The following is a 26,101-nucleotide window of genomic DNA, read 5'->3' on the forward strand; positions in this document are numbered from 1 at the left end:
TAAAGCATTTGGGCATTCAATGTAGGACAGGCCGCCAAGGACCCAATTAGTGATGAAATAAACTGTTGCTGAATAGCGACTCACCTACAAGCGGTTGCTGGCAGGTCCCAAGAATGGAACCCTCCCATCAATTAGACATGGACAGTACGATCGGTACTTAAATCATTAGATAGCTACCGATGGTCAGAACTGGTCAAGAACACTTCGACGTTATTTTCTTGTAGCACAAAGCTGAACCATTAGGGCAGCTGCATGAAATAAAGCAAAAATAAAAATAAAAAGAACCGAGAAAGATATACATAATTAAAATAACTCTGAACCGATGCCATTTCGCATGCATGCATACGTAGGCAGTATTCAATTTACGAAAAGAGATTTTCTATTAATGATCGCTAAAGACCCTAAAGTGTGTCTACATAATGGTAAATACACACTCATGGAATGCTTCATTGCTACATGCTCTGTTCGACTTAGATGTCCTAAGGTGAAAATACTAACAGGCTTATAATAATTAGAAAAATAAAAACAACGCGTATCCGTTTCCAAAAAGTAATGCGGACGCTCGGGTCATCATAACCCGGTGATATACAGCCCGGAATGTTGTAATCAAATCTTGTTATACTGCAACTTACAATAATTAGAAAATAGAAAGAAGCCTGTGTCTGTTTACAAAAGGTAATGCGGATGTTCGAGTCATCATAACCCGATGGTATACAGCCCAGAATGTTGTAATCGGATCTTATGTTGCTGCAACACCAGTCAGCGTAAAGTAAACATTCATTCAAGCTGCACGGCCGTTCCTATATAAAAGATGCAAATCCGGAACGGACGTCAACGCAGCCTGAAATGCACAAACTCCGATGTAAAACGAGGAGTCAAACAAGAACATGAGCACGGCTTACCTTCCATAGGAACAGCCTAATGACAGAATAGAGAAACAGGAAATGACGAACCTGACCTTGCACCGGTATTTCAAACAAATATACACACCAGGCAAAATGCGTGCAACGTCGCGTGTCCAACCTGGGAACTAGAATGCTTGCCCTGCATAAAGCGACACAAAATATTCGTACGGACATCTTAATGGACAAATAAGAAGAGAAAAAGTTACAATGCAGTCGCCCACTGTGTACATCACATATGCAAACAACTGAATCAAAGATTTCGCCGAACATTTGGATCCACCAAAATACAAAAGTCACTAAGGTTGGTGAATTCTAATTCATGTTTCAACCTGCCCTCATGTCATCAGGTTGCTGGAATGATCGCGTATAGTCTACTGTAGGGCAGAATGACAGTCCCTAAAGGACTGATTGCAGAAAAAAATGTTAACCTCAGTAAATGGTGGACATATGCAACAGCAAATGCCGTCCAGAGCAGTGTAAAGACTAAAAAGCAGATAAAAGCCATATGCACTAGCCGGCATAAATCAGATCAAATCAAAATCCAAGTATAAATGAGCCCAGATGATATGGGCCAAAATCACAATAGATGTTATTGCAACATAAGCAAAAATAAAAGCTTTACTAGAAAAAGATGAAATGAAGTAAAGAAGAAGACTGAACTGTCAAAACCACCTATGGGGGTCTGTTAAAGACCGATTGCCATTCATCCTGGGCATTCAAACCCACCCTATGACTTTGGGTGTTGTAAATCCACCAATTTTCTCGTGTAGCAAGTCTGTTAGCAACAGCATACTGGTCCGACCCTCCTACACATTCAAGGGCCCACCACCGAAGATCATCACAACTGTGATTGCATTCTATAAAGTGGGTGACTAAAAGTGAAGAAAGATTGCGAGTCCTAATCCTGGACTTGTGTTCAGTTTCACAGGTCTAGATGTTTTGCCTATGTAGGTAATTTCACATGGACACGTCACAGAATATACAACATTCTTTGTGTTGCATGTGATGTGATCCCTGAGATTCCAGGGCTGGTTGTTAATGGTGACAATGCTAGTAGCAGTCGTCGACCCACATTGGCAACAATAGCCGCATGGGAAGTGGCCAGTAACCTTATTCATCCCCCACATTTCGGTGATGGTTTTGGGTCCCTTTTTAACTTGGATGGATATTCAAGGTAGATGGATGCCATGGTGTACACAATTTGTAAGGGCTAAGTCACGGAAGAGGCTGAAGGCCATTTTTTTAATAATTGGATCCCGGAATTGGGTAGAGCCATATTCTGGGATGCATTCAAAGGTTTTATATGTGTTTTTAGCTTGGCCATGAAAGGAGGTGTGGTTGAAACAATAAGGAGTAAAAAGGATTAAAGAAAAATCTATGAATAACTGTCAAGAGGTATTCTAGAAGTGAGAATAAAAGAGTAGATTTGATTAGGCGGCAGGAAGAGAATTCCAGTATGGAGAATCAGAAGAAGGACACAGATGCAGTAAAGGCATGTTCTTACTGTGAAGTTTATTTAAAAGTAAAATAAGGCCCATCTCTCCCTATAACTATGGGGTTTTCCCTGCCTATCTTTCTAGTTGAGGTGCTAGTCAGTCAGGATGAATGGCCAAAAACAAATCCATCCTCTGTCCCAATCTAAGCTATTTGATTCAACCACTGTTATAACTAACTAAGGTCAGGAGAATGGCTCCCTTCTCCTGGTGCACCTATTTTGTCACAAGATTCTTCTCACTCCTCTTACTCCTTTCAGTAGACCATATGCAAATAAATGCAAACAATCTCTTGTCATCCACTGCATCATGTTGTGCAGTTTTTTTTAAGGGACTGGTACTTCGGTCCTTATTCTGTTTTGTCATCTTAAGTCTATTTAAGTTCCGTTTCTCCCTATTGCAGGGTTCCTGAATCTCTCTTACACTCGTCTCTCTTTTCTAGTAGTTCAAGTTCAATTACAATTTCCCCATTGCCAGAGGGTGCAGTTTCATAAAAGAGTATGGGCTTCCTGGCTTCACAGATTTGTTCTCCCCATATGTATCTATTTTCTGTGCTCTTTTTCTTATCCTTGAGATATGGGTGGGCCTTCCCTTTTTCTCCAAAGCGTTAAGCCTCCAACTTTATTTCCTTCCCATTCTATGGTTTTAGTATTTCTTCGGATCTCATACAGACACTTCTGTTTCACTGGATTGTTTCCAATAGTTTTTCCATTAGTACTTGGATGAGTTTTCCCGTACTTGCCCTGTCCCAGTTTAAAAGTGGGCAACAGCATACCATTTGTGCGCACTCTTGTAGATGGCTCCGCATACAGCAGCCGAACAAATTCTATAAAGGGGTTCCCAAGTTGCATGCAATGCAGGAGAGCAAAGAGAAACTTCCAGGAAACGGAGTCGAAAGTCTTTTCTGCATCCAGCGAGGCAACGACTGCCGCAACACCCTGGTCAATCTAGGAGATAACACCAAACAGCCTGCGCAAATTCCAAGCTGTAGACTGCTCGGGAATGAATCCAGACTGGTCCGGGTGCACCAGTACTGACAAATATAGAAGCAAGCGTATTAATAAGGCCTTGGCAAAAACCTTAGTGTCGGAATTAATAAGCAACAGTGGCCTATACGAGGCCATGTCAGCCGCCGGTCTATTTGGTTTTAATAAAACCGTGATCACAGCTTCGGATAATGTGGCCGGTCTGTAGGGATTCTTCCCACACCTGTAATAGTTTTGGCGCCAGTAACGGTTGCATTTCTTTAAAAATTCAATGCCTATCCCGTCTGGGCCAGGGGCCTTCCACGATGCTAGCGACAAAATTGCATTAGTAATGTCTCCCAGGGTCACTGGTTGATTTATTACCACTTGAACATCCTCGCAGAGCTCAGGGAGCGCTATACCCTCTAAATATTGGGTTAAATCCTCATCAGTGCATGCATCTGTATTAGCATATAAGGCCTCATAGTATCGCTGGAATTCACCATTGATCTCTTCATATGTGGTGAGCATATTACCTGCCTATGTTTTAATCCCAGTAACGTACTGTGTACCTCTTCCACCTCAAATCACTCCAGCTAGGAAGCGCCCCAGTCGATCAGCTTCCCCATATCTCTGCACCTGTACAGGTCGGGCCATTAGACAGACTTCCCTATCCGCCAGCTCCCTGAACTGCAGATGGTTCCCTTTAATCAATCCCAAAATTGCTGTCATGCGAGGTGCAGCAGTCGTTTAAGATGTCGTAGATCTGCAAGTCCCTTCTAATCCCTCTTAGAGCCCCGGAGGTCGTGGAGATCAATTCCCCCTTCAGCCACACCTTAAAGGTCTCCCATACCTGTGGAACAATGGGGCACTGACCCTTCATTCCTCTGAAAAAAGTAAACAATTATGTAGCCCTGATACCAATTCTACATCCAGGAGACACGCAGGGGGCATCCTCCATAATAAGAGGGGGACACCAGGACCCCCAGGCCCCCATCTTATTGTCAACAATATTGATGTGTGGTCCAAGATGGTTCTTGGGTAAATCACACAATCTGACACGTGCCATCCAGCTCGCTGAGATCATCCAATAATCGATCCTCAACTGGGCGTTGTGGACCGATAAATAATAAGTAAACTCGCACACCCCAGAGTTACGGTCTCTCCACACAGCCACAAGCGCCATCATTTCCTGCCCCTGCGAGATCACGCTGAGAGCCTCTTGATCTGTCTAGCATGCAGTCCAGTATGGTATTAAACCCCCCCCCCCCGACCCGCTAATTATTGAGGAGGTATCTCCTCCCAGTAAGATTTTGAATACATGTCCATAAAATTCAGGGTCATCAATATTAGGGCCATATGTGTTGACCAATACAACCAGAGATCTTCCCCCACAGAATGACATATTGGCCATGAGGGTCAATGCTGTGCTTATCCTCCTCCTCTAGCTTGTCAGTGTAACCTCTTTGATCTCCCCAAGTGGGTGCAAACCGCCTGTTGATCATCCCCTGTGCGTGGGTTTCCCGCTGTATGTATGCAAGGACCTTCCTCGTCTTAATAGGATTATTAAGGCCATGGACGTTCCATGTTAAAAAGGAGATTCTCACCCATTGATCGTGCTTTCTGCATCCAACTTAAATGTCACACCCTCCACGTACATAGATTAGTTACTTATCTTATCCGTCCTGCGACATGTCTGCTGATTTTGAAACCTACTTCTCTCACACCCAACAAACCCAACTCCCCATTGTCTCTTTCCCCACCATCCCCCACCCGTGCCCCCCCTCCCGCACCATCCTCCCCAACTTGATGTCGACCCCTTGCAACTGTGGTGACTTCCTGGGGTGCGTTGCGAGCAGCCATAACATTCTGCGAGCCTCGATGCTGCCATGCCCCGGCTATTCCTAAAATAACAGTTCTGGGTGCCTATGCTGAGTGTTGGGATTTGCTCAAGTGTCCTCGATATTCTGCACCGCCTCGCACCCCACACCAGGGTTGTGGTTGTTCCTGCGCTCCTGCGGCAGCAGTGGGATCGATGCCTCTACATAAGCGACAACATCCGAGGGGTTATCAAAAAAATGCACCCGACCTCCATGTTACACTCGTAACTTTGCTGGAAAAATTAGGGCGTAGGGTACCAGACGCATTCTCAGCACTCTCTTGACAGGGTCAAAGGATCTCCTTTGAATATGGATCCCTGCAGCAAAATCAGGGTATATGTGGACCGTAGCATCTTCAAATCGGAGACTGCCCTGCTCTCTGGAGGCCTTTATAGTCCCTGTTCCTATAATTGAGCAATCTCGCAATTATGGTGCGCAGGGGGACTCCCGGCTTGGGAACCGGGGCAAGTGCACAGTGCGCCCTCTCCACTAAGAAATGCAGGGAACATTTCTCAGTGCCAAACAGTTTTGTGAGGATGTGCTCAAGAAATTGCTCAATTGGCCCTTTACATGCAGTCTCAGGGACCCCCATTATGAATACAATTTTCCGCCATGAGCGGGACTCCAAGTCGTTGAATTTGCCACTGATCTTCAATTCCGTTTGCATGGCCGCTATGGCTTCCCCAATTCTAGTCCCTGCTTCTGTTATACGGCCGCTCTATTTTTCCCGCTTGCATTTTAGTGAACTGATCGTTGCCACAACATTGTCTAGCTTGCGATTGACTGACAGAAAGCCTACTTAAATCGCTGCCATTAATTGATCTTCCCAGGCTTCATTGCGATGGACACCGAGAGCATCCTCCTCCTTCGAGGTACTGGGGCCGTGGGGCTTAGCTGGTGTACTCGTGTACGTGTCCATGGGGCCTTTCTTCCTCCCAGCCCTTATCCAGAGCTCCTATGATATTACATGCTCCTGCCATGCCTGCCCAGGTAGTACACTTATAATACAGATGTTCCGTGCTATACAGCCCAGATTCTGATTGCCAGTGGTGTCACCTAGTAAAAGGGCACCCCACCGCAGGACCAAAGTGTCAATGGTCCTGGTCCTGGATCGCTCGATCGTGTATGACCTGGTTCACTGTTGAGTGCCACAATTATGGCGTAATCAATCATCAGGGGTGTCAACCACAACACAGGCCCAGGTGACTCACCGCCCAGTCCAGGGTAACACAGGCACAGGCACAGGCGGCCCACCGCCCAGTCCAGGGTAAATATCTGTGTCCAGTGCTGTAGGATGGAAAAACTGCACAGGTCACTCTTCACCATTGTGTTGCAGTGGGATCTTCCGGCTTGTAGACCACTTCCTTGTCACCCTATGTTCCCTGCGGTCCGCAGTCGTTCCAGCCATAATCAACAAGGATACGGCGCTAGCCGTCTTATGATCACCACTGCGGCCCGTTTAAAGGACGGGCCCGCTTGTGCACCCCCGGTCCCCACACCAATTGGCACCGTCCAGAACCTCTTGTCAGTGCGCCGGGAGGCTGAGAGGGTGGGCGGAGGCAGGAAGGAGGCCCCGGCAGGCTGACAACTTGGCCGCAGGCAGTCCACCAAGCTATCCTCAACTTCGCCGCCGGGACTAGGGTGCAGTGGTTCCCTCTGCAGGATTCAAATCCTTCTCCGGATTCCAGACAGTCCCAGAAGTCCAGCGGTCCGGGCTCACCGCCTCAGCAAGGCACTCCCCTTTCATGCCATTCCTCCCCTGGGCACACAGCTCTCGAAACCGCCTCAGTCACCCAGAGCCGGCCAGAGCACAGGAAACGAGACAATGCCTCCGTCGACCAATATGGCACTGTCGGGTCACAAATCGGCGCAAATCTCAGCCCTCATGAGCTCCACACCTTGCGGTACACTCGTGTGGGTGGTCTCCCAGCAGGTACTCTGCACCTAGGAAGATATCAATAAAGAAAGGATAACGTCAGGGCCGGAGCTCTCGCTCAGGTCGCCATATTCATTGCTGCTCGACAGCGCCCCAATGATAGATGGGTAGTGTGGTAAGACAGAAGGAGGACTCGGACCAGAGAACATAGGTTTCCAGTGATTTTATTTAAATTAAAAGCAAAATGCCTCACTGCCCCTATTGCTAGAGGGAGATTCCCTGCCTAACAAACTAAACTACGGTGTTTGTCGATAGTTCAAATGAAACTAGTACTCTGTCCAAACCTATCGCCTAACTTGCCCTACCACTTAGAGAAAAATGCAACAAAAATAGTTAGTGTATAACTTGTTTTCAATCCCATGTTCGCCCTCCCTGTTGCCCTGTGTGCACTTTGAAACATAATTTACTTGTTGTATAAGCGCCTAACAAATGCACAATAAATAAATACATTTAAAAAAAAATTAAAATGGCCAGCAGGGTACTGAAATATGGGCAGGTAAGGGGCCTTTCGCCAACTCATTTTATTATTTTTTTCCACTTCCACCGAACTGCGTGAAGGGACTCTAATTATATATATATATCTCAAATTAGAGTCCGAAAGGCATGCGCTTGAACGAATACTAAATGCAGACTGACACATAAGGTACTCATGAAATACATTACCCACACATACAGATTTGTCCGCTCTAACACACGCTGTGGTGCATGTGGAGCACATATTGCAATATTTGTGCATGTGTTACCAAAGTGTGCTGATGTCATGGATTTGGATTTTCGGAGGTGTGTATATAATATAGGAATATAGATTCAGCTAAATGCTGTCTATATGCTCTTTGGTATACCGCAGAAGTAACTGAAGACAAAGATTAGGTGTTCTACTGCTTAGTGAAAACACTTGCAAAGAGAAGGATAGCCATGAGGTGGATGTGGAGGATCCCCACATAACCTATCACTGTCTACAAGGGTCACAAATGTTTTAGGTACCAATGGCTTCTGCTTGGAAGAACTATGCTTTCACTATTTCAGGAGACCTGACCATAGAGAGCCGTGATGTGCTACCTATCTAAATTACCTGCAGATGTGTATTGCTATGAGACACAATTTTTATCTCAAACACCTATACATTCAGAAGGAATATTACATCTTTTATGCTTCCCATAACTGAGTCTATGATATTTTTTTTAATCCGTTATTGTTAATGAGCATTCCAGTCAATAAAGGATATCTCAAACTAATGGGCTACCGGTTTATACAAATTATTTAGCTGTGTTGCATTCATCAGGTTCTTCAAACCAAACTTTAGTTGCAGCTGCTCCTGATAATCTTGAAGCTATGCTCCTAATGATAGGGTCTGTAACCTGTGACTGTCCAGATGTTTCGGACAAGGTTGCCGACCCCTCTCCTAATGGCACCAACATTCCACAGAGACATTCCAGGCAGGAACATTACCGATAACCACAGGAGGCTACACCATAGACCAAACTGAGGAAGACACAGGCGAGTTGGCTATAGTGTCGCTGGACGCGGTCAAGGCCTTCGACTCAGTACGATGGCCCTGGCTGAAAGCGGTCCTGAAGGGGCACGGAATGGGACCTAGATACCTCAGATGGGTCCAGTTGTTTTATAGCACCCCGATGGCGAGAGTCAAAACAGGGTCCACAATCTCAGATTCTTGGCAGCTTTGCAGGGGGACCAGACAGGGATGCCCCTGGTCACCCATGCTATATATACTAGCATTAGAGCCGCTGGCAATATGCCTGCGACAACAATATGGGGAGGTGGGCATAAGCACTGTCAGTGGAGAACATCTGATATCACTATATGCGGATGATATGCTCCTTTATTTGCGTTATCCAGAAGAAAACCTGCAGTGCGTGCTAGAGGTAATAGAAAGGTACGCCATCCTCTCGGGCATATCGGTGAACCCTGGAAAGTCTAGCCTGTTCCCCTTGGGCAGATATAGGAATGTCCCGGTACAGAGGCTGCCTGTCCTGCCAATGGCAGCCCGGGACATTCAGGTATTTGGGAATAAATATTTACCACAGGGTCGAAGCAGAACACAAGCATAACACGGAAAAGGCGATAGAGGGGATCAAGAACAGCATGGTATTCTGGTCTAGATTGCCCCTGACCATGATGGTGGTCCTGCCTAGACTCTTGCACATCTTTGTAAACGTCCCGTTTTTGATACCTAGGAGCCTATTTGCGAAACTTCATAGCATGTGTAGGGGTTTCGTGTGGGGCAGCTCTAGGAATAGGGTTGCTCTGTGGAAGCTTCAGAACCCATGTGACAGGGGGGGATAGGCCTGCCTAATTTTGAACTCTATTATCTGGCGGGGCAGCTGCAGTACGTGGCCAGGTGGCTTTCAGCTGAAGACTAGGCGGAAGCTAGGCTTCTGCGTGGAGACACAGCCCCATACTTTCTGATGGAAGTGGTGTGGTTGTGCAGAGACAAACTGGTGAGCAAGGGGCGGCTACTGAGGCTAGGCTGGGAGATCTGGCACAGGACATGGAAGATTGGGGGGGGACCGGGAGCCGTACTCTCAGCAGGCCCCGTTGGCGGCGCTGTGCTGGAGTGACTCCCAACTACTTGAATCGGTCCGTAGATACTGGGAAAAGGTAGGCCTGGCCACACTTGGGGACATATGGCAGGAAGTGGAGGCAGTGGACTTTCAGAGGTTGCAGGAAGAAACGGGGGTATATGGTGGCCAATATATAACCTATACTAGGCTTATGAAAAAGACTAGAGAAAGATGGCCTGAGACAGTGCTAGCGGAAGACCCTGACGCCTCCCTGGAAACCATGTATGATGTATCGGAGGGCGGGCACGAAATATCGAGGATATAGGAGCTCCTGCGAGTAAGGGCAGGGAATGAGTTGCTTCAATTGAGACAAGATTGGGAGGAGGAGGTGGGAGGAACCATGACGGACGGGCAATGGGAACGGGCCCAGAGGTACCACAAAAAGGTGTCCCGAAACGTGAGATTCCAACAGCTTCAATTGTACGTTACCCACAGGGCTTATTTAACCCCCGGGAAGATTGCAAAGTTTGGGGGACCAGCTACGCAGCAATGCCCCAGGTGCGGGGAGGTGAATGCGGGACTGCTACACATGTTTTGGGCTTGCCCGGAGGTGCACAGATTTTGGGACGAGGTCCAGATGAAACTGGCTGGTGGGGGGGGGGGGGTGCTGGATGTGGAATCGGCCTGGTCATGCATGCTTGGGCTTTTCCCTAGACCCCGTCATTCAAAACACATAAGCAAGATGAAGGACCTGGCTTATGTTTTGGCCAAACGTAGGATTGCCATGGGCTGGAAGGCGGCCCATAGACCCAGGGTGGAGCTATGGTGGACGGACCTCTTGAGGTGGGCGGAAGCTGAATCTGTAGTCTGGTTTGAAGCGGTCACCAGGGGGGGGCGAGGAGGAAGTAGGGCCCTTGCTGGCCTGGCGGCAATTGGTGGCCTCTGTGGCAAACCCTCACCAGGGTAACAACGGAACAGAGGACCCAGAGAATGACTGCCTAAGTACTGTGCTACCCAATGATGCTCCCGTAAATGACATGTGAGAACCAGCTCTAGTTTAAGAGGGGGAGGAGGGGGGGGAGTTGGGGAGTTCTAATGAAAATGTGATGGTTTGAAACAGTTGTAGTGTGTTTGTTTTATTTTAAAATAAAATAAAAATATTCAAAAGAAGGCCTGTTTTGACTGTGTCCAGTCTGTGGACCCATTTTTGTTCGAGCCTGGTGGGGGCTGTATTGGTGTCGCCTCCTTTTTTTTGCTATTGTGGTTGTTGCAGGGTGGTCCGCGTTGGTTGCTCGTGGGTGTGGCCTTTTTTGCTGGGGTGTTCCGCTGGCGGTTTGTCCTGTGTGGAGTTTCTTGTGCGGGATCGATGTTCACTTGTCCTTTGTTTTGTGGGTCGGATGGTTTTCCCGGTGTGGATGGGGTCGCGGGGGCATTTGATTGCATGGATGGCATTTTTGCTCTCGCGGTTTGTGTGGTTTTGCGTGGTCCGGATGGGATTTTTGTGCGTGGGGGTTTTGCTGGTCTTGGTGTGGCGGCGTGCGGCGCGCTTGCCGCGGGAGTGGTGTCCTACTGTGCCCCTTTGAAAGGGCAGCAAACATGACCGCACCATTTGTTTGACTACCAGCACCAAGGAACCGATAGACCGAACGGTCTGCGTCACCGCATTCAACCCCATCAGAAACCTGTTAAAGACCACAATCAATAAACATTGGCACCTGATTAAAAACAAAGGCACCTTGGACAAAAAAACCTCTGTTCGCTTTTAAGAAAAACAGTAACCTCAGAGACACGCTGGTACATACCTTTCTGGAACCAGACAAACTACAACCCACTCTATGGGGCCTACCGCCCATAGTGGGACGTTGCTCTTGTGGCGGGTGCGTCGCGTGTCACTGCACAGGGGCCGGCGAGGCCTTCGCTCATGGGGGTTTCGTCTGGACTGTGCGGGGCTGCGCGGATTGCGGGGGCGGGGGTGTTGTCTGTGTGGTCGGATGCCCTTGCGGCCTTGTCTGCGTTGGGGGGGCCGTCGGACCCGTGGGGCGGGGGATGGGTGGGCATCGGTCTTGCATGGGGGGCTCTGTGCGGGGCGGCCTGCTGGTGGAGCATTTCGGCGGGGGCGGCCGTGCCTGCGGGCGGCTGGCGTGGACTGTTTTGCAAAATAAAAATTAAAAAAAAAAAAAAAAAACATTCCACAGAGACTTGGTGAACCCCACTGCCACAACAGAGTGGACATGCACTACAATCCATGCTCAATTTAAACAACTGTGGTAGATCTGAATGAGGACATTGACAGGGCGGCATTTTGACTGAATGTTTCTTTATTTAAACACAACACTAAGCTGTCCCTCTGTTTAAGTTTCTCTGACCTAATTTGGAAAGAAAAACCTAGAAAGATGCTTGTCAGGATGTCCTACAAAACAAGAACAGTCCTCTGTCCACAATCGTATACTAACCTGAGTTGTTCCCCCTATCACTACAAATAAAACGATGGAGCACACAAAAGGTTCAATTAGGGCTTTGCCTAACAAGAGTGATGGCTGATTTCTGATGCCCCACCCTGGGTGTCTCATTATCAAAAGGGGCCTCTTTGTCTAAATGCATAGTTCAAGCAAGTATACCGAATGTCATCTGAACCATTCTCTCCTTGGGTTGGTTGTCAGTCTACGGTTGGACTCCTCCATGCTTTACAAGGGTTTTAATCTCAGTCTTAGACGTTCCTTCTCTTGTGGGACTCCCCTAGTTTATATGGCCACTCTAGGTTTCCTCCTGGGGTTCCCCACCAAGGAAACTCCTGGCATTCTCTCCGGCTGGGCATCTCCTGGTCTTTACCCAGCCTTGGGGTTTCATTCACCCCGCCTTGGAGTCTGGTTCATCTTGTTCCAACTTGCGGTCTCGAATCCCTCACCCAGCCTTGGGATCCGGTTTCCATCACCCCACCTTGGGGTCTGGTTTCCTTTAACCCGCTTTGGGATCTGGTTTCCTTCAACCCGCTTTGGGATCTGGTTTCTTTCACCCTGCACCTTGAATTCTCATGGGGCCTTGCCACCCTCCTCCTAGTTCCCCAGAGCCACTGCGTACCTCTGGTTTCCAGGATGTGTTCCTGAGGAGACTGAGATTAACTGACATGGTGCTGCTTCTTCGGCCTCTCCACAATGTTCCACAGTGGGTGTAAATTGCCCTCTTTTCTCGCTGGCTTTCGGTGGGACTTTGGCTGCTGCTCCTCGGTACGTGGGTTTGTCCACTTCTCGGTCAACGTCCACTCCTCGGTATTCTCCTGCTTGGCAGACGCTTCCTCCTAGGCTTCTCCAGCTCTGCAGGTTTCTCTTCCCCTCGCTTCCACTTCTGATTGGCTCTTTATCCCCCCACTTTGTAGGGGGTGGGCTTATCCACTGTTTTCTCTCCAGAGGGGAGAAGAGTGCATGCAAAGTGTCAGAAACCATACAAGTCATCTGTGCAGGAAGTTTCAAATTGTTATACAGGTTAATACCCATATAACCAACAAAAATATTGGGCTCTTGAGACAAGGGCGGATGACTAGCCCTTTCTGGGGATTTCCTGTCCTCTAGTGGGTTGTCACTCCCAGTGGGATCCCACTTTCCCTGTCCCACCCCTGTAGGGGGTGTTGAGCTAAGTTGGCTCCCCCTTAGGGAGAGGGGATACATTCTCTAGATTCGTCACATAAACTTCTTTTTAATGACCCCATATTTACCTGTATGCGATCCCAGAGTTGCCCTTTACATAGTACCTGTACTAAGGGCAGGTAGAGTAACTGTCCCAATGAGAGTTTCAATTCACGGACGAGTTATACGATAAGCCTTTGTTCATAAAAAGGTCTTTCCTGATAGTTCCACTTCCTTCCATGTGTTTTACTACTCTTAATCACCAAGTGTAGGTGTCAAAGATTTCCCGAATCACAGTGTTCAGTAATTGACAGGGTCTCCTTTGTGGATTGAACAACAAGGTGTGAGAAGGATTGACAAAACCAGCCCTGAACTATTACTGAACACCCAGAGAGAGAAACTAGTTAGGAACAACCAGGTCCCAAAGAATCTTGATACTCGAAACTATCTCCCAAGATGCATCCGGTTTACAAGTGCAAAACCCAGAGAGGATTCTGGAATGTCTTTCAGGGATTCAGGGAAAGACACGCATTGCAGAAACACTAGCACATCCACAGAGACCCCTCAGTCAACAGGGGCAGATTCTCAAAGGGAGAAACCTAACCTTTGCCAACCACCCCACCCCACCAGCAGCAGCAGTGCTTGTGAACATCTTTCTCCCTCCCCTGCAGCATTTAAAGATACAAATTCCCCCTCCACAAAGAAAACTTACTAGAGGTTTGACTGTCCATAGTGATGGCTTTTTTAACATCAGAAACATTCAAAATTAACTTCTGTTCGGTGGGAAAGCAAGAAGGAAAGGTGGGCATAGAACAGCAGACAAACACCTGCTCCACTTGAAGCAAACTGACAGAAATCCAAGAGTATCTTCTTCTGGCTTGGAATAGGAAGCCAATTGATCAGTGAATCTGAAAGTTTGCCTCAGTCAAGGGGACGATGCTGAGGGCTCTAAAAGTGAGGCTAAGAAACAGTAATATGGGTTGAGAGCAGTGGAGAAGAGTGTGCTGAGGAAGTGAGAGAGCACCAGATCAGGGGAGTCCCTTGAGCCCAGAAGAGGGGTGTGTATGCCAGTGAGGAAAAGGAGAGCCCCTCAACCCCAGAAGTGGGGTGTGCTCTAGTGAGGGGTTGAAGATGCCCATGGACCCCGAAAAAAGGAAAGATCTAGTTAGGGGGTGTTTGGGCAGGGAGGGGAGCCCCCACTGAAATCCAGAAAAGGGGTGCAAATCCAGTGAGGAGGAGAAGAACAGCCAGAAGAAGGAATGTGTAACGGAGAGCAGAGACCCTAGAATCCAGAAGAGTGCTCTGCTACAGTGAAGAGCAAGTGTGAGCAGGGCACTATATTAGTGGATTAGTGAGGAGGGCTCTATATTCCTTGGAAGAGTGAACAAGGGACTAGATCCCCGAATGTGGATTAGTAAGCAGGGCACTAAGCCAGGGTTACAAATTGCTGGGAGCCATTTCGTTTGTGGATAGGGCCTAGAAGAGCATAGTTAGATTGACATAAACAGCTACCAGGAGCTACATTTGGCTCCCCAAGCAAAATGGTACCATACAAGTATACCCACCTGGCATAAACTAGGTTTCTGGGATTTTCCATAAATGTTAGAATAATACACCTGTAGAAGAAATGGCAAGCACAAATGATCACATGACATGCATTACTCACTGTAATAGCATTTCTGATGATTGTATCTGCTTAGATTCACATGCTGTGCATATGGTCCGACATCCAGTGGTAACCGTGGAGTATTGCATCTCGTCTTTCGGGGACCGAAAAGGGACGTTGGCATTGGCGTGTCTGTAACACTATACCTATCGTGACGTGTAGTGTACCCAAAATCCCTCACGTGCCGAGGTCCCTCTGATTGTATTTTTACTGCTATGAGGGAGCCCCAGGCTATTGTGAGTGAGGTCGTGAAGTGAGAAAGTAGTAAGACGTCCATGTTCCTTCCACCACGAGCGGGTAGGCAGGGAGGGCGCATGTGAATCTAAGCAGATACAATCATCAGAAATGCTATTACGGTGAGTAATGCATGTCTTCTGATGCTTGTTAATCTGCTTAGAATCACATGCTGTGCATAGACTAGTGAGCAGTACCTGGAGTTGGAGGTGGGTTATGAGAAGGAACAGTACAGAAAAGATGTCTTAATACTGCTTGTCTCACACGAGAGTCAGATCTAGAATGAGTGTCTAGGCAATAGTGTTTTGTAAAGGTGTATACATAACTCCAGGTTGCCACTTTGCAAATGGACTCGAGGGGAACATTTGCAATGGATGCTATGGAAGCCCCAGTTCCCCGAGAAGAGTGTGCTCTAGGCTTGAAGGGCAGTTCTCTCTTAGCAATAGTGTAACACAGTGTGATGCATTTGTCAATCCACCTTGAGAAAGCTGATTTAGAGACAGTACCCCCTTCTCTGCCAGCTGCCACTGAAACGAATAACTGGTTTATTTTCCTCAGTGGTTTCGTTCTTTCCAGGGTAGAACATGACTGCCCTGCGCTCATCTAGTGTGTGTGTGTGTGTAGGCTTCTTTCAGCCATGCTAGTGGGATTCTGGAAAAAAGTGGGTAGTTCGATCAATTGGTTCACATGGAACTTCGAGATGAATTTAGGCGCAAATCTGAATGAGTGCGCAGAACCACCTTATCCCTGCGGACTGTAACAAAAGGGTCTAGAACAGAAAGAGCCTGTACTTCGCTAACCCTTATAATAGAAGTGATAGCCACTAGGAAGGCTGTCTTGTAAGTAAGGTCTTTTAGACTTGCTTTATGCATTGGCTCAAAGGGAGATCCCATGAGTCTGGTTAAAACCACATTTAGATAGAGCTGGGTGAGAAATGGGGGGATGGATTCTCTTAACCCCTTCCATAAAGGCCTTAATAACCGGTATTTTCCACCATGACACTTTCTGTTGTGACGTGGTGTAGGCTGAGAGAGCAGCAAGATGAACCTTTAGGGAATTGAAGACCAGTCATGCGTCTAACAAATCGGTTAGGTACAGCACAATGTGTGTGGGTGAGCAATCAATGGGATTGACGCCCTTGGTATTACACCAGATGACAAAGCGTTTCCATTTACTGGAATAACAATAGCGCTTTAGGTTTCCTAGCTTCCCAGAGTATGTCCATGCATCTCTGAGGGAGCTGTAGGTGTCCAAACTCTGTGACCTCAGGAGCCAAGCTGCCAAGTTCAGAGTTTGTGGGCATGGGTGTAGGGTCTCCCCCCTGTCCTGAGACAATATGTTGTACGGGCAGGGTGTTTACTGGTGGGGAGAGGGACATTTCCATTAGATGAGCAAACCAGGGTTGGTGGGCCCACATGGGGGCCACCAGAATCATAGTGACTGGTTCCTGGTGCATCTTGTGCACTATCTTGTTGAGTAGGGGAGTCAGGGACGGGGGGGGGGGGGGGCGGAAGCGTAGACAATTTTCCCTGACCATGTTATCCAGAGTCTGTTCCCCTTGGAGCGGTTCTGGGGGTACCTGGAGGCGTAGTCTTGGCATTGGGCGTTCTCCTGAGTTGCGAACAGGTCGATCTCTGGGAAGCCCCATTTTGGGAAGACGGAGACGATGTCTTCGTGCAGACGCCATTCGTATTCTACGGGCAGTGGGAAATCTCAGCTGAGCACGTCTGCCAGAAGATTGAGTTCCCTTGGAACGTGTTGGGACAACAGTAACATCTTGTGTTTGAGAGCCCACATCCAAATGTTTTGGGACAGCTTGGATAGCCCTGGAGAGTGTGTGCCCCCTTGTTTGTTTAGGTAATACATGGCTGTGGTGCTGTCAGTCAGAACCAGAACTGTCTTCCCTTGTAGTTGAGTCTGGAAGGCTTTTAGTGCCTTGAACACTGCTAATAGCTGTAGCAGATTTATATGGTTGGATGCTACTTGTGGGGACCACACTCCAGGCGCTGTCTGCTGAAGCAGGTGAGCCCCTCACCCCGTGAGAGATGAGTCTGTGGTGAGAGTGGCTTCCACTGCGGGGGTGGTGAAGGACTTCCCCTTCAAGAGGTTTTCCCTCCACCACCACTGCAGAGAGAGAACGAGGGCTGGCGAGACAGCTACCAGATCTTCCCATTGTCCGCTGGCCTGACACCACTGGCTGTTGAGCCACTCTTGCATGGGACACAGGTGCACGTGGGGAACCAAGTATATGCATGACGCCATCATACCCAGCAGCCGCATGGCCTTGCGTACCGTCACCTCTCGACTGGCCACGTATTGAGGGATCTGAAAAAGCATGTTCTGAACCCTATCGTTGGAGGGGAAGACGAGGCGGTCCTTTGTCCGGATTAGAGCCACCAGAAATTGTTTTACTCGACTGGGGACTAGACTGGATTTCTTCTCGTCGATAGAGAATCCCAGACTGAACAGAAGGTCTACGGGTCTTCTGGGTGTTCAAAAAGCATGTCCTCTGTTACGAGCCAGTCTAGGTAAGGGTAAACCGGGACGGATAGTCTGCGCAGGTGTGCTGTCACTACTGCCAGGACCTTTGTAAACACCCTTGGCGCGAAGGCAAAGCCGAAGGGGAGCAACTTGAATTGGTAGTGTCTGTCCTCTATCATGAACCTTACATATTTCCTGTGCGCTGGCAACATTGAAATATGAAAGTATGCATCTTTCATGTCCAGTGTTACCATCTGGTCCCCCTGTTTCAACAGTGGGATCACTTACTGGAGCGTTACCATACAAAACATTAGAGGTTTTATAAATTTGTTCGCAGGGCGCAAGTCTAAAACAGGGCGCATGGTGAGGTCCTTTTTGGGTACCAGGAAGAACACTGAATAAATACCCTTGTTTACCTGAAGAATAGGGACGGCTTCTATGGCGTCCTTTCCCGGAAGCACTTCCACCTCTTGAATCAGGATCTGCAGATGGTCCAGCGTGAGGCGTCGTGACCGTGGCGGTCTGAACTGTGGTGGTCGGGCAAATACCATGCAGTACCCGTGGGCGACCTTCTTTATGACCCACTGGTCTGAAGTTATCCCCTCCCATGCTGCAAGGAAAGATGTTAAGCGCCCCCCGACCGGGGTGACATGGGAGGGGACCTGGATCCTTTTGTCATTTCTGATCAGAGGCCGCGGCTCCTCTGGGGTTGGGACCTCTGCCTCTGCCTTTTTTGCCGCATCGTTGACCACTAGGTGGGTAGTTGGCGGGGCTTCCGGATGCTTGTACAGAGTTCCAGTTTCCCGTATTGTAGTTATTTTGACCTGAACGGGATTGGCCTTGAAAGGACCGACAAGAACCGCCTCCCCTCTGGGGGTAGGGGGGGGGGGAAGGTTTCTGTGTTATTTGCTGTAAGGACTTAAGAGTCTCATGCTCTTTCTTGGCCGTCTCCAGAGCATAGTCGACCGCTTTACCAAAGAGACTGGTCTGTTCTATGGGTTTGTTAATAAAAGCGGCCTGTGTTTCAGGCTTGAACCCCGAGTTGCGGAGCCAAGCGTGCCGCTTGAGGAGTGTGCCCTGGGCCAGGGACCTGCCTGCCGTCTCCGCAGTGTCCAGAGTGTTTTTAATTATATTTTGATTTACTTGGCTGCCCTCGGCCACAATGGTGAGTAGTTTGGCCCTAGCAGGTTCAGGAACCTCCTGGAGACATTCTTGTACAAGGTTCCATTGTGCATCTGCATAACTGGCAAGCAACATAGTGTTATTTGCTATGCGTGTGGTGAATGCAGCTGCTGAGGTCACACGTTTACCTAAGGCGTACAACCTTTTAGATTCCTTATCTGGAGGTGCCTCCCCGTGTAGCAAGGGGTACCCCTGCCCGTTTCCGGGTGGTAGTGACTACCAAGGAGTCGGGGGTGGCGTGGCCTTTAATATATTGACGGTCAGTAGGAGATGGCTGAAATAGTTTTTCCACTCATGGATTCACTGCCCGGGTCTGTACTGGTGTGACCAGGGAGGGGGCCATCCTTTTGCTAGGGTTCAGGAGAGGAATGGCTTGGCTTGAGGGGGGTTTCTCTTTGAGAATGTCCTCCACAAAACCTTGTTTGGGTACCGCCTCCTGTGTGGTGATCTTAAAGTGCTCTGCTGACTTCCTTAAGATGGCATTGAAAGCAATTTGATCGTCCACAGGCGAGGCCGGAGTGGAAGGAGGGGAATCCAGGCACAGGACATCAGTGTCCTGATCTTGCGTAGGGAGCGCCCATGGCTCTGTCTCCACTTGCTGGGTCTCCTCCCAGTTGCCCATGCCATACGCCTGGTCATCAGGGTAGTCTTGTAGGAAGCAAGGGTCTTCTTCCTCATCATAGATGTCTTTTTAAGTGTCCATCTGGACCACATCTTCATGGTGGACAGAAGCCGAAGGGTCTTGAGAGTCAAGATTTTCAGGGAAACGTGAAGCCGACACCAAAAGAGGGTCTTCATGAGCTCTCTTAGGGGAACGATGCTCTGAACTTGAGACAATCCTTTCTAGGCGGTCCATGCACCCTTCGAACTGGTCCACTTAGACGAAACAGCAGAGACAAAAGGTGGAAAAACGTGGCCTTCCTCTAGTTGGCGTCGAAATGTGTCCCCAAGGGTGTTGGACAGAGGCTCCCGACTGTCCTCGTAGGTTTTGCGAGTACTGGAGTGCCATGGCGTGTCTTTAGACCCGTCTGAAGTTTCTTAAGCGTCAGCCCAACCGCCAAAGTAATCCTTGCGAGACTGTCCTCAATCTCCACCGAATTGGCGTGATTCAACGGGTCAGTGGTAGATTTACCACCTACCACAGAGCCAGAGGGCCTAGCGGTAGATTTTTCATCTGCGGAGAGGCTAGGAGGCCTAGGAGTAGGTTTCGGGCCTACCGGGGCATTAGGGGGCGCCGGAGCGTAGGATGATCGCGCTTTAGCGTCCAACCCGATTTAGAGGTAGAGCCCTTAACTTTGGAGTGCCCAGTTGCAAGACGCTGCTGCGGATGCAGGGAAGGCTGCTGATCTACCAGATCAGAGGATTGCGACGAAATTATCGGCGGTCCTGTTGGAGCCTTCAGCTTTTTCGACAGAACTGTCGAAATCGGTGATGGGGTTGTGTGCTTAGTGTGTAGTTTCTGTGTGCCCTTGTCGCCGGGTGTTGTCCCCAAAGCGAGACTTACGTCAGGCCTAGAGGGGTCGGGGACGGACGTGGCGGACCTAGAAGCATCCGCCTCAAGGTTGATGACATCCGACACGGATGTCTGGTCATCATCAGTGCCCCCGTCCCTTTCGGCGGGTGTGGCGGTGGAGGAAGAGGGTACAGCCCGCGACATAACGTACATGGCCCACTGCTTTACACAGCGCTCCTTAAGGGTCTTAGGCCGAAGGAGCTTACAGGCCGCACACCGCTTCTCGTTGTGATCTAGGGGTAGACAAGAATTACACATACTGTGCTAGTCTTTCCACGGGTACCTGACCCTACAATTAGGGCAGAACCTAAATGGTGTCCTTTCCATAGCGAAAGATATAGACAAAGAAGACCAGACCTAGAGGGCAAAGAGGGGCAAAGAGGAGAGACATAACGAAAGATATGGCCAGCCCGACCCCACTCTCCCTACTGTGTAGGCCGGCCAGAGGGCCCGGCCACGTGGATAGCTCAGCCGCCGGATCTTAGGTGCCGAAATCCACCGCCGTAGAAACCTCCCACAGTCTTCGCCGAAGTTGCTTGAATCGCTGTCGAAGTGACTTATGGGGAAATAACCGACAAAGTCGGTATAAAGATAAAATAATGTCTCCGCTATAGGGCGACCAGTTATCTGGGCGGAAAAAAACTATCTGAGGGACCTCGGCACGTGAGAGATTTTGGGTACACTACACGTCACGATAGGGATAGTGTTACAGACACACCTATGCCGATGTCCCCTTTCGGTCCCCGAAAGACAAGATGCAATACTCCGCCGTTACCACTGGATGTCGGACCATATGCACAGCATGCGATTCCAAGCAGATTAACGAGCATCAGAAATACTGGACACAAAGTTATAGTTGCATCTCATTTGGAAGTTAGATGTGTTGCATAATGTGGTGTTAGCACCTCATTCTGCAAGACTCAGCAGAGAGAAAGAAAGTGAGCAAACCTGTATCAGGGAAAAAGGGGTAGCAGAGATAAAAATACTGTGGCAGGAAAGACTAACAGAGTAATTCAGTAATCGATGTAGTGGAGGAGTAATGAAATGGCGATAAAGAGGCGCAACGACTAAATAAGCGGTAGCAGCAAGAAGGAAGAACTGATAGAAAAGAAATATAAAATTTATAAAAATGGAAAATAATTTAAAAGAGAACCTAAATGTCTTCAACTTTTACAGCAACATGGCAAGAGACAGAAGAAGTGATTAAGACTAAATGCTAGAGCACCCTAAACAGGAGAACTTCCCACCTGGAACTTTCTGAATGCCTTTTTTTTGTGCTTCATAGATAATCCCAAGTTCAAAGACTACACTAATTTCCATGCAACAGTCTTATGTTTTTCCTTTTAATAAAACCCTTTAAACCTATTCTGTTGTAAGTAGTTGGTTGTTCCCTCAGCCATGTGACAAAGGGTAATGGTTTCATGGGCTGTCAGTGGGCTTACCCTATAACTGTGCAGCTTCAAAAAGGGGAAGGACACATCTTAAGGTTAGGTGCTGGCTTGGCTCCCCCTTAAGTGCCAGGCTATTATTGAAGTCTATGTAAAAAGGACGAGTATACTCGTCCTTGGCACTTCTGGCTTAAACGTGCTGTTCCTCAGGACCCATTACATCTCCCCTGGGATTGCTTTCACCACAAGCACTGAGGAAACCTCCTCTGCAATTGACTGCATTTTGTTAATTATCTATAAATGGTTTTGTACCCCACAGCACTGCATGAACTGTAGAGCGTGCTTTGGTTCAGTGCCTCATGGGTTTGGAAGAGTGTCCTATCCCCTTTGTCCCCTTTAAAATCCTGATTGTATGCACTGGGGTTCCCCATTTTTTGTGTTCTACCCCCTCTTATGAATGCTCTTGAATGTTCAAAGTATAGGTTTGTAAGGTTACCTTTGGTCTCTCCCTTCTGTCCCCAATGAAGGGTAATTAGACCTCTTTTCTGGCCATACCGTCAGCCTGTATGGATTTTGTCCAACCCCACTCACTCACCCCCAGAGAGAATTTGATCACAAGCGTTATACATTTGTGAGTTTACAATACAGGGATGCTAAACACCCACTATGACCAATACTCAGGCAAAATACTTTGCCCATATACTCCTCTCAGTTGCCAGCCCACAGCTGCGATATGCTCACCATCGCTGACAACAATCACGAGACACGATTAGGCACCCATAACTTTATAACCTTATATAATTATCTTACAGGGTAAATTGATGTGCTGTTATTCAGAGCCATTTACTCAAAGACCGTTCATGATACTGATGAATCATGCATATTGGTTTCATCAAGTGTTACCCAAACTGTGGAATTAATGCATCAAAAGCTCTTCAAATATTCCAGACATGTGCAAATATGTGTGCCCCCGACCCTTATTTATTCTTAGGCAATCTTCTCGTCATTTCTCTTCTGCAGCTCCCTTCAACATATAAAGAATTTTGGTTATCGTTGACAAAAAAAGAAATGTAGCCTTTAATAAGCGTAACGCCCTTGAATGAAACACTAATCCGCATGTGATATTTCTACTCTCTACATTGAAATAAATTCACCATGCACCCATTCAACTGGACATACATGTTTTCTTTTGCCACACAAATGTCTTTCTGTAGGCATTGGCTCAATACAGTCATACAAAACTGCACAGATCTCTGCCTTTAGAACACGAGTAAGCAGACTATACCCTCATTAGGGACAGGACCTTACTGAAAATTAAATGAGGCAAAACTGAAAAGGCTAGCTTTATTGGAAAGCAGAACACACTGCACACTTCGTAGCTACTTAAGCTCTGAAACAGCAACTGGTTTGTTCAGTGGAACGCATTCTACATTAAACTTCCAAAACTACAGGAAGATTCACACCAAGATGTGAACGTCCAGTTGAATTTGGCAAATATACATTTTCGCAAAATCTCTTGAGATTTACTGGAGCAGGTCAGTGACCTGCAATTACTCTAGACACGAGCCACGCACTTACTTTTTATATACACTGCAGCCTCAATGAAATGGTCGCTAATGATCTACCAAGGATGTTATCAGGGAAGGAATTGTTTCTCGCTTTTGTAGAACACAGAATACATGTTTTGGAAGGCAAAATGGTACGCTTGGATAGACGCCAGTCTCAAATGTGGTCGCTCGGTCAAGTGGCGAGCGCTACTTCGACATCCGTGCAGGGCCCGCTGACGCAGGTTCGAATCCCGGCAGGCCCAAACTCAGCCTTTCATCCTTCCGAGGTCGATAAATGAGCACTACACACCGTGGGTAATAATAAGCAGCGCTCAGATACCTGAGGGTTCGTAGCACTATACAAAAGCGAAAGCGAAGCGAAATGTCCGCTTTTAAATAAAATTACTTTTGGGTACGGCATGCCTTAATATGGCAGTGCTCAATGCTTTGCACAGAAGTGCTAGGCAGATCACTGGGTCTCGACAGTTAAAAACATATGACATATTACCTAAAGTCAACAGAATTAATTTGATCAATAGTGTAAGGACAAAACCGCCTGGGTTGGGGTTATAGGTCAAAGGATCGACTGCTAAAGGATCGAATGGTCAAAGGATCGATCGACACCAAAGGACCGAAAACAAAAAGGATTGAGAAAAAAAATTACATTTTTGGGGGGGGGTCCCCCCCAACCCGTTTTTTGTGGTAAAAACCACTTTTTTTCCCTAAACGAAAACCCCCCAAAAAAATAGAATTAAAAAAAAATGTTGATCCTTTTGTTTTCGGTTCTTTGGTGTCGATCCTTTGACCATTCGACCCTTTTTTTCGATCCTTTGACCGGACACCCTGGGTTGGTAGTGCCGGATTTCATGCTTCACACCTGCAGGCTTCACACAGATGTATTAAGCCACTAAACTAGATCACATTATTTGACTTGGGCCTGAGAAAAGCATGGTTATCAGACACGCTGCTGGGCAGCAGAGGATTTAGTTTTGGCACAATGGAATATTTTTTGGAATGTTTCCTACCCAGTTACCCACTTTTCTTCTTAATTGAGTACACTAAATAGCAGACTGCCTTGCCTCTCTCTGGTCCCTGCTCGTTTCCCCATTGCACTTCCGATGCTCGAAGTGAAATTGGTTAGCAGGAAGCACTTTGTAAAACATCAATACAAGTGATAAAATAGGAACACAAGGTTATTTCGGGGTATAAAAACCTATGTAACAATAGTGCATTTTTCCCCAAGCTAAAACATCCATGGAAGGGCCTAGCCCTCGCCACCAGGACTAGTCCTACTCCCATGGAGAAGAAAAGGAGCAATGCATAGCGTGTCGCAGGCCTCAAACGGGAAGGCTACAGTGGGCACACCGAGTCCTTTCAGCTGCTATGTGTGGGTGCGCCCTGGTAACCCCACAATTCAGGACAGAGAATAGTTGTGACCAAAGCCTTCTAGGAATTTGCTACCAGAGGCATACCGAAGAAGCGAATTCCCACAGAACTGTGATGACCTACTGTAATCTTCATAAAAAGGTCTCTGTTTATTATATTTCTAGAGCGCCTTGAACAAAATTAATGCGTTAGTACATAGAATAAAATGATAGCAATTAATGCCAGACAAGAAAAAGAAAACAGAGATAATAAGACATAAGAACCAACAAGAAAGAAATGGCAATGATAGTCCGTAATCTAGTTAAAGTGAGGGTCCGCCAACTTAATTAACAAAAAAAAGTTGCTGGACAAAAACAAGTCTCCCCTCAACAAAGTAACAGTGGGAGGGAGCACATCTTTAAAACACTAAAGTGAGCCAGCTCGAGCCAAGCACCTATGCTGGTCAATGTCGATGTGAAAAGTGATGGTAGACTTTGCCGTAAAGAAACATGGTTACTTCGGTTTTAAGCACTGAAAACCTAAGGTGTAGGCCCAACAGAACCCAAAAAGCTTGGTCCACCCGATATGTGGAGCAAAATGCACAAGTTAATGCAAGTCTTCCAGTGCTAGTGTGGCTAGGACCAGGCTGGCGTCCCCTACACCTCCCATTCATACATTCATTCTTTATCATACCAATAATGCAGACCGCAAGCCTGTGTTTGAAACAAGGTGGGTCGCAAGTTTATTCAAACAACAGGCTAGCTAACAGTCATTCAAAATAGTCATGGTGCTAGATCGAAGGAGGGCACAATTAGGTCAGAGGGTCCGTAAAGTACCCTTGGCCAGCAGGCCACGTGTTGGGTGGTCACTGAAATAGGATGCCACCTGAGAGCGCCGCCAAGGGGAGGAACTGTACATCAGCCTTCCTTTCGTGCCTGTCAACTGTGTTATAATGTATTCCTGCGATAATACAACCAGTGCACATGGCAAATCTCTGAGAGAGCAAAGGTAAATTTAACTAAAGAGCATATACAGGTTAAATATAAGTGGAATTAAGTTGCCCGATTGTGAATGCTCATTTATTTTGCAGATTTCTCCAATGGATTGTGTTTTTTTGGCCATTTCTGTGCCTGCATCCCCCGCTCCACTATCCCCATCCACCCACCCAACATAAAAAGGGTTTTCAATGACGCATAACGGTGGTGGGGAGGACATTATTTGAAAATCAGCCACCGAGTACTGGTGCAGAATGTAGTTATGTAGATACCTTCAATGATCTCTGGATGTGAATTAAAAGGACCAGAATCAAGGCATAAATTTGGGGATATGAGTTTGCAACAGAGTAAGGGAAGCACTCGTGCATGCTAGAAAATCCGTTTGAATGTCTATATTATATGTCCGTGT

At 47.6% G+C, this 26,101-nt stretch overlaps 1 protein-coding gene across 1 annotated transcript in view; it reads right to left on the reverse strand.

Annotated features, from left to right (window-relative positions):
- Nucleotides 1–26,101, reverse strand: part of SCAP (SREBF chaperone) — a 1,420,607-nt gene that overhangs the window by 1,268,417 nt on the left and 126,089 nt on the right. The window lies entirely within an intron of this gene.

This window comes from Ambystoma mexicanum, chromosome 2p (genome assembly GCF_040938575.1).
Source record: "Ambystoma mexicanum isolate Mex_15411 chromosome 2p, UKY_AmexF1_1, whole genome shotgun sequence".
Lineage (NCBI taxonomy): Eukaryota > Metazoa > Chordata > Amphibia > Caudata > Ambystomatidae > Ambystoma > Ambystoma mexicanum.